The sequence below is a fragment of the Alexandromys fortis genome, unplaced genomic scaffold, assembly GCF_014885135.2.
Source record: "Alexandromys fortis isolate MF-2015 unplaced genomic scaffold, M_Fortis_MF-2015_v1.1 scaffold_61, whole genome shotgun sequence".
Classification (NCBI taxonomy): domain Eukaryota; kingdom Metazoa; phylum Chordata; class Mammalia; order Rodentia; family Cricetidae; genus Alexandromys; species Alexandromys fortis.
In genome coordinates this window covers 10,332,847-10,341,539 of record NW_026067962.1, presented here as the reverse complement: position 1 = coordinate 10,341,539, position 8,693 = coordinate 10,332,847, and the positions used below count along the sequence as shown (strand labels likewise).

General features: G+C 44.5%; 1 protein-coding gene across 4 annotated transcripts in view; it reads left to right on the top strand.

Moving 5' to 3' along the window:
• Nucleotides 1-2,058: 2,058 nt before the first annotated feature.
• Nucleotides 2,059-8,693, top strand: part of Ankrd12 (ankyrin repeat domain 12) — a 116,640-nt gene continuing 110,005 nt past the window's right edge. For 2 of the 4 annotated variants that reach the window (XM_050153432.1, XM_050153429.1), the window contains exon 1: nucleotides 2,059-2,223. The gene's annotated coding sequence lies outside the window, so the exon portion shown is untranslated. Of the gene's footprint in view, nucleotides 2,346-2,867; nucleotides 2,999-8,693 lie in introns of those variants that run through there. The other 2 variants (XM_050153430.1, XM_050153431.1) reach the window with 2 other exon arrangements.

Sequence of the window (8,693 nt, the reverse complement as noted above, 5' to 3'; positions counted from 1 at the left end):
TGCTTCATACTGTTTGTTTCTCTCCACTGTACGGCTCGGCAATAACCTAGCAACTTGCAGCTGTTAAGTATTATGTCAAAACAACAAAACATCACCTTAGTCTACCTGTAAAGACTCTTATTATAATCAAGTTACTCTAGTGTCACCATTTTAAATTGCCAAGTCATTTCTATCAGTATTAGGTTATGATGAAATAAAAGTTCTCCAAATCTCAAACATGTTTTTCTTTCCCATCTCTAGATGTGGCCAAGTTTTATGTTAACATTTTCTTTTTATACGCCTTATCAGTATTTTCATTAAACATTTCAATATTTAAGCATACAGTCATTACCATATTTCTAACTTGTAAACCTCACTGTTAGTAATAGGGGTAAGAGGGTTTTCTCTAAAAGCATTTTATGTTTGTGTTGAAATAGGTTCCCATTCTGTAGCCCTTGGTTGTATGTAGACCACTGCCTCCCAAGTTTAGGATTACAGTAAAAGCATTACTAGTAGGAAGAAAAGTTAAGCCAATTTGATGTTATCTTTGATCATAACCTATTCATTCATTTATTTGTTTATTTATTTGTTTAGATACAGGCTCTCCCTCTGTAGACCAGGCTGGTCCCGTCCCCTGAGTGCTAGGACTAAAGGTGTGCACCTGCCACCACATGTGGCCTTTTATCTGTATTTTGTCGTTGTTTTGAGGCGGGGTTTCACCGCCTTTTGCTATATTCTTAACAGTGAAAGGACACAATAATTAACTGATGGAGTTAGTGTGATGCATTTTAGAAATTGGTGAATATGGATAACATGTTTGTATGAATAAAATTCTTACATTCAGTTAAAAAATGACATAATACAGTATTTGGGAAAAGTCAGAAAGAAATAGCTTAATTATTTAATTAATGGAATAATCAGATCGCTTCAGGATTTATCAGTCAGTGGCCTTACAGGTGCCTCATTAGAGGCAATCAGGAGGCAGACGCAGGTTAGAGGTCAGCCTGGTCTATGTAGCCAAGTTCACCCTAGAGTCTATTGACCTAAAAGCAACTTTTTGTTTCTTGTCATCCATATCCAAGTTAAATGTTACATTCCAATAGCAGCCAAGTGCTTTCCTATTTACTGTTCATACTGATTTTTTTTTTTTAAATATGTGAGAGGGACTCCTGCAGGCACGGGACGGGTTTGGAAAGAAAATCTTACTTTTTTTTTTGATGCAGGTTTATGATTCTGACAAGTTCCAAAGTCATGTCAGAATATCCAGCTTGTGACAGTCTTAAACTTCTCATTAGGGTACTAACGGATACTGAAGGAGGCCACAGTTAACGATGAGGGAGAGGATGGTTTCCTGTGGAGTTGTAATTTGGGTGGTTAAGGCACAACGGTTGCAGGCTAACCGTTATAGATAAAAGCCTTCAGAGGAAGTCTGAATACAAGCAGCTAGTGAGATGGTAAAATTTCCTCACACACCCCATGAGACACGGGGTCACACGTGGGCAAATTTATTGAAATTTCTGTCCAGAAAGGTCACAGGATCGATCGTGTGGCTAGGAGCGGACGTAAAGCCGCGTTCATTGCTACCAGTGATCATAACGGTGCTTTGGGGACTGGGTGCGACCGGCAGGGAAGCAGCTGTCTGCACGCACTGCGGCTCGGACGCCAACGCGGACCCGCCCCACACCGCCGAGATGCCCTCCCGTCGGCGCGACCACCGCTAGCAAACCCGTCCCGGTCTCCAGTCGATCTGCGGCCCCAACTCAAACCCAGCAAAACTAGGTGCGTTCCCTTCGCCGAGCGCCGGCACCGACGTCGCCTTGCACGCGGCTCCCACCGCTCCGCGGGCGCGGCTGGCCCGGGAGGCCCAGGACTTCCGGCCCCCTCCGCCCCTCCGCCCGGTTCCGTTCCGCACGAACGCAAACCACCACCGCTGCCGCGCTCGCCGATCCTCCGGAGAGTCAGGGACGGGCGCGTCGGGGGCGGGGCACGGCGGTCACGCCGCCCGTCCCGTGCCTGCAGGAGTCACGTGCCCGCCGGGGTCACGTGCTCGAGCCGCAGCCAATCGCAGAGAACGCTGTCCAGGAGCAAGGAGGCTGTGGTGAGAGACCGACCAAGACCGGAGATGTTTTCAAGCCTGGCCCCGGCGGCATTAAGGGTTGTTGCAGCGGCGGAGACACCGGCAGCGGCGGCCACCCGGAGGCCCTCGATCAGGGGCTGAACCCTTCTGCGTCCGCCGAGCCTCGGGTCCGTGCGGGCCAGGGGGGCGTGGCGACCAGAGGGGAGGAAGGAGGGCGCGGTTTCGAGTCTGTCCCGGGCACCAGGGAGGAGACCCTCAGTTCTGTGCCCCGTCTCCTCCCCGGAGTCAGGTAGGGGGTTGCGCCTCCGCCAGCCGCACCCAGCCGCCACGCGCCGCCCGGCCCGGTCCGGCCCCAGCCCGCGGCGCGGCGCGGCCGTCCGGACCGTGACAGGCCGTTGGTGGCCGCCCCGCCCGGCATCCTGACGGGTCGCGGCGCAGGTGGGGCTGCGGCTGGGCGACGCTCGGGCGGCGGCTAGCGCGAGCGCCTTGGCCGCGGCTTACCGGAACATGGCGCGGCCGGGAGGGCGCCGCCAGCGCACCGGGACGGGCGGCATCGCGGGGGCGCGCCCTGCCGCCGCGCGCTCCCGGTGCCAGGCGCGCTGCGTGCGCGGATGTCGGTCGGAGACACGGTGCGGGCCGGGGCGTAGGAGGCGCGGTGGGTCCCGGGAGAGGTGCGTGAAAGCGGAAGAGCTGCGGCTGGTGTTGTCAGTTCTTTCTTGAATGCCTGTGCGACCTGCCCTTGCCGGCGCTGGGCGATCAGGTCTGAGTTTGTGCCAGTTCCGGTTGGGATGATGTTCGGCGACCCTTAGAGCACGTTGGAATCTTAGATCTGATTTTGAAGAGTTATATGGGGTGACGCATCCTTCAGGATCCAAAGCGTTGAATAAACGGTTGTCGAAAGAGGTCACCGAAACCCAGCTGACAGCTGTTTTAATAATCACGGTGAGAATCGTTGAGGATGGAAGTGGACAGAATTGCACTAGTTGAACACGTAGGGAACATTTGAAGCAGTGTGTTGTAGGGACTATAATTTCCGCTGGACACCTTGTAGATCCAGCAATCGATGACGCTCTGGGATTATCACTAGTTCTGTGGTTGAGATGAACCTTGCATTCTCAGTCATGTGTTTCTTCTTGTTTTAAAATGGTCTATGAGTCGATTATGAAGGCAGACGAACTCTTCATGTACTCATTAAAAACTTATGCTTAAGTCGGCCGTTAAAAATCTTGGTTACTGATCTTTTTCAATTTCGTCAGTCTTTACACAAAGGCTTTCCTGGAGATTAACTCAGAACTGGCAATATGTGCTCTGTTGGTGTCCAGTTTAAACCACTGCGTTAGAATCGCCGACGTAAGGATGAAGATGTTCTGTTACCCTTTAAGAACATTTCAGTACAACATTTAATATTTTAATACATTTGTTTACGTGTGTAGGTATGGGTGCAGAGGTTACAGGACAACTTCCTAGAGTTGGTTCTCTTTTTCCACTGTGTGGGTCCTAGAGCTCCAGTTCAGGCCCTTGTTTTGGTTTCAGGTAGCTTTTACACTCTGAGCTATCTTGACTCCCTACTGTGAACTTTTTGATAGGGCTTTCATTTGGGTTAAAAGCAAAAATATAAAAAAATTCGAAAAGCTTCTCCCGGACTTGATAGAGTGAGAAAGGCTTGACACTTAAGAAACCTTTATGCTTGATAGAAGCACTCATCAAATTTCTGATGCTCAAGAGGGGCGGTGGTGGCGCAAGCCTTTAATCCCAGCACTGGGGAGGCAGAGGCACAGATCTCTGTGAGTTCGAGGCCAGCCTGGTTTACAGAGCGAGTTCCAGGACATCCAGACCATTACACAGAGAAACCATGTCTCAAAAACAAACAAACAAAAAACTCAACAACAACAAAAAAATCTAAGGCTCTACATGACAGCTCAATTCAGGACAAACCTAACTGTTCAACGAGGTGTTTTGTTTTGGAGAAAGGAAACCAGAGGGTTAAGTGTATATTCATTTGTAGATGATTTAAAGCTGGAGAAGTAGAAAGAAGATGGATCAGCTGCTGCTGCCTTAAAACAAAGTCAGTGTTTCTTTGAACTTTAAAATTGTTCCTATGCAGCGTATTTTATTTTTGTTTAATCAAGTAACAGAGGGTCTTCCTGGCGGGGGGAGTTGGAGGTCTTTCTCAATTTCTTACAGTTTCTGTACTTTAAAGTTGTTAACATAGTTTATTGACTAAGCAGAGTTGGAACAGTGGAAATCTCTGGGTATGCATCCTATGAAGTCTGTTTGAGGAGGAGTTAAGAGAACAATAGTGAAAGAGCCCAGTGGCTGAAAATGTACAAAACTTTTTTTTTTTTTTTTTTGGTTTTTCGAGACAGGGTTTCTCTGTAGCTTTGGTGCCTGTCCTGGAACTAGCTCTTGTAGACCAGGCTGGTCTCGAACTCACAGAGATCCACCTGCCTCTGCCTCCCGAGTGCTGGGATTAAAGGCGTGTGCCACCACCGCCCAGCTCTTTTTTTTTTTTTTGGTTTTTCGAGACAGGGTTTCTCTGTAGCTTTGGTGCCTGTCCTGGAACTAGCTCTTGTAGACCAGGCTGGTCTCGAACTCACAGAGATCCACCTGCCTCTGCCTCCCGAGTGCTGGGATTAAAGCCTTGACTACCACTGCCTGGCTTTTGTATTGGTTTTTTATTTATTTTTTAAAAATATTTATTTATTTATTATGTATACAATAGTCTGCTTGCAGGCCAGAAGAGGGCACCAGACCCCATTACAGATGGTTGTGAGCCACCATGTGGTTGCTGGGAATTGAACTCAGGATCTTTGGAAGAGCAGGCAATGCTCTTAACCTCTGAGCCATCTCCCAGCTCCTGTATTGGTTTTTTAATCCAGGAAAAAATACTTGCTGAACTTTATAGAGTACTGGGATTAAAGGCAGGATATAAAGGCGTGTGCCACCACACTCTGCAGTTAATTTTTCTTAAAAAAAATTTTTTTTGAGACAGGGTCTCTCCCAGACTGGCTTTAAATTCAGAATGTCGTTGAAGGATCCTCTTGTGCACTATACCTTTTTTTTTTTTGGCAAGCTCTAAACTGAGTTACATCTCAGCTCCTGTTCCACCACCCCCTTTTAAAAATGTTTATTATTTTTTAAATATATTTTGTTTTTATTTTGTGTACATTCATGTTTTGCCTGTGTGTCAGTGTGAGGCCATCAGAAGCCCTGGAGAACTGGAGTTACAGATGGTGTGAGCCTCATTGTGGGTGCTAGGAATTGAACCCAGGTCTCTAGAAGAGTAGTTAGTGCTCCTAACCACTGAACCATCTCTTCAGCTCCTTAAAGGTGCCGGTGTAGGCATGTACAGGAGTGCAAGGTGTCTTCAGAGGACAGAGGAATTGACCCTCTGGTACTGGGGTTACAGGTGGTTATGAGCCATCTGATGAGGGTGCTGGGACCCCTCATCAACGCAATACTCAACCCTTTTTAATGTTTTGTTTTCTGAGTGGGTCCTCTTAAATTTACTAGACATACTTTTCATCTTTCTTGTGTTAGCCTCCCAAGTACTTCAGATTATAGGCTTGTCCTACCAGTTCTAGTTTTCTTGAAGAATATTAATTTCAGTCTGAAAAGAGAATGGTTAATGAGATTAGTCATCTCTGTCATTGTAGGAAGTTTAACTCCTCCAGCATATAGATTTAAGAACTTTGGAGTAGCATCAATTAGGTAGAATCTCCCTTACACTTACAGTGGGTCGCTTCAGGATTGTTTTTCTGACGGGGAATTTATTGCTAACTTAACATGTATTTGTTATACCCATGTCATGTACAGGGCATATTTGAAGAATTAGTCTTAGGACTAGAAGTGAATTCACATTTTCTAGTCCATGTCCTTCATTTTCCAAATGAAAAAGTGAAAGCTTGGTAAGAAGGTACATGACTTAGAGTTGTCTATATAACCTTAGTGATTTGTCTAGAAGTTTCTTGCTGTGAGATGCTAATGTGTCCTTTATTTAGGAGTAGCTTTATGACGTAGAAGAAAAAAGACTGTGAACTATAACTGAGAAAGTATAGATTTAGGTTCTTTGTCACTTTTATTTTTTCTGACAAATCCTATAACATTCAGAACTTTGTATTCTTCACTTACCAAAAATAATTTCCTCGGGTTGTAGAGTGCTTGGAATGTGTGAGGCCCTGTTCAGTCAGCACCATCACTATCACTAATATTATTGTTGTTATTATTATTATTATTATTCATAATTTCCACAGTTGTTGGGTAGAACAAACGAGAGCATACCAGGAAGTACATTGTACACTGGGAACTTTTATACAGATGATGCTACTGTTACAGAAAATGTAGTTCTCAAGCATAACAAGATGCTTCACTTCAGTCCCTAGGCTTTTGCTTAGCCCCAGCTTTGTTATTTTCTGCACCTGCTATTTTGGGGCTTATAATTCCTTGTAGATACATTTTTTCCCAATCCCTACTTAGTTCTAATCTTGGTAAAGAGGCTTATGAACACTAAACATTGCTTTAGCCCTCCGATTTCTCTTGGAGAATATAAAGTACAGCGTTTGAAAACATTCTTGTTATACACTCATGCATGCATAATTTGTTTCCTTAGCAGACAATGGCTTTTTAAAAGCAATAGTGAACGTATTGATGAGAATTTGTCTTTCTGGTTTCCAGATATGGCAGAGCCAGAAATAAATTTTCTTTATAAATTTGATTTTTAATAGCTCATATATATTCTGAAATATATAAAAAATGCTATGGTGGCTCATGCCTGTAATCCCAGTGCTTAGGAGGCTGAGGTAAAAGACTCGCCCTAAATTCTAAGCCAACCTAGCCACAACATGAGTTAAAGGTCAGCAGCCTAGGTTAGAGGGAGACCTTGCAGAAATATATAGAATATGTCATAGCTTTGTCTGTCTGTCTTCTTTTCTTTTCTTTCTTTCTTTCCTTCCTTCCTTCCTTTTTTTTTTCTTTTTTGAGACAGGGTAGTCTTATGTAGCCCTGGAAGACCTGGAAGTCTCTATGTAGACCAGGCTGTCCTTGAACTCACAGAGATCCATCTGCCTCTGCCTCTCTAGTGTTGTATTTATTTTTTATTTAAAGTGCACATTTTTTCTAGTGTTTTCATTTGATATTGAAAAATCAATAAATTGTTAACAATGTTGCCTAGATTATCAGAGTATTTTTAACTTTGAATACACAAAATATTGATTATCAGCCATTCACGCCTTTAATCCCAGCAGGGAGGCAGAGTCAGGGGGCTCTCCATGAGTCAGAGGCCAGCTTGGTCTAGAGTGAGTTCCAGGATGACCACATTGTTTGAGTGCTTTGTGGGAGTCTTGTTCAAGGTTTAGTCAACATTTCATAAGCCTATAAAACAGTGTTTCTAACATGGCAAATTAAGCTGATGCTGTGGATAGTTATGAGATATTAGGTGTTCACAAGCTAAGTAGTAACAGCTCTGTGTGTGTTAGCCATTTCTCTCTGGTCCCTCTTTAATGAAAAGTCGTTAGCTGTTTCTAAAGAACTCTAAGGTAATATTTATTAAATCTCATAGTCCATGAAAAATGCGTGAAGGGCAGTTGTTCTTCCAACTGGGCGGCCAGAGAGGAAAATGAGAATAAGTATTTTTTCTTTTTTTTTAATATTTATTTATTATGTATACAATATTCTGTCTGTGTGTGTGCCTGCAGGCCAGAAGAGGGCACCAGACCTCATTACAGATGGTTGTGAGCCACCATGTGGTTGCCGGGAATTGAACTCAGGACTTTTGGGAGAACAGGCAATGCACTCAACCTCTGAGCCATCTCTCCAGCCCCGAGAATAAGTATTTTATAAGAATACTGGAAAATAAGCCAGTAGGGTTTTTGCAAGATGCATGTGTGGGTTGTTCTCTATTTCTCCCACCCCCTTTCATTGTTGGAGGTAGATCTCATGGCCTCAGACTTGCTAGTCAAGCACTGTACTGTATCTCTGAGCTCCATATCCAGCCCAAGATAAGGAGCTTGTCACCAAGAACTTGAGTTGGTTCTTCAACCCCACGTGGCGGGAGGAGAGAGCTGGCTCTTGAAAGCTGTTCTCTGACTCCATGTGCATACTGTGGCACATGCGTGTCCCCAAAATAAATGTCGAAGAAGTGAGATGCACTAATCCCAGACCATAGTGACTAAAGGAGAAAAAGAGCATACTGAAAGCATATAGCTCTTTATAAACGTCTAGAGCCAGAGAAGGGAAATTTGAGTTAGTCCAGGTTAGAAAATAGTGTCCAAGAAGAGGTTTCCATATTTCTTACTAGCGAGGCCTTCCAGAAATCTGCCAAATTAAAAATTTTAACTTTAGTCCCTAGAAAGTTTAATTGAAACATAGAACTTAAGTATACAAGGTAAATTATGAAGTAAATTATAGTGTAGAAGTTTTTTTTTTAATTCTTAGAATATAAAAGTTGTTTTGTCTGCTGGAGAGATTGCCCAGGGTTTAAGAGCACTTCCAGTTTTTCCAGAGGACCTGAGTTCAGTTTCCAACATCCACATCAAGTGAGTTACAACCATATGTAACTTCAGCTCCAGGGTAGCCAGCAACACACACACACACACACACACACACACACACACACACACACACACACACACACACACAC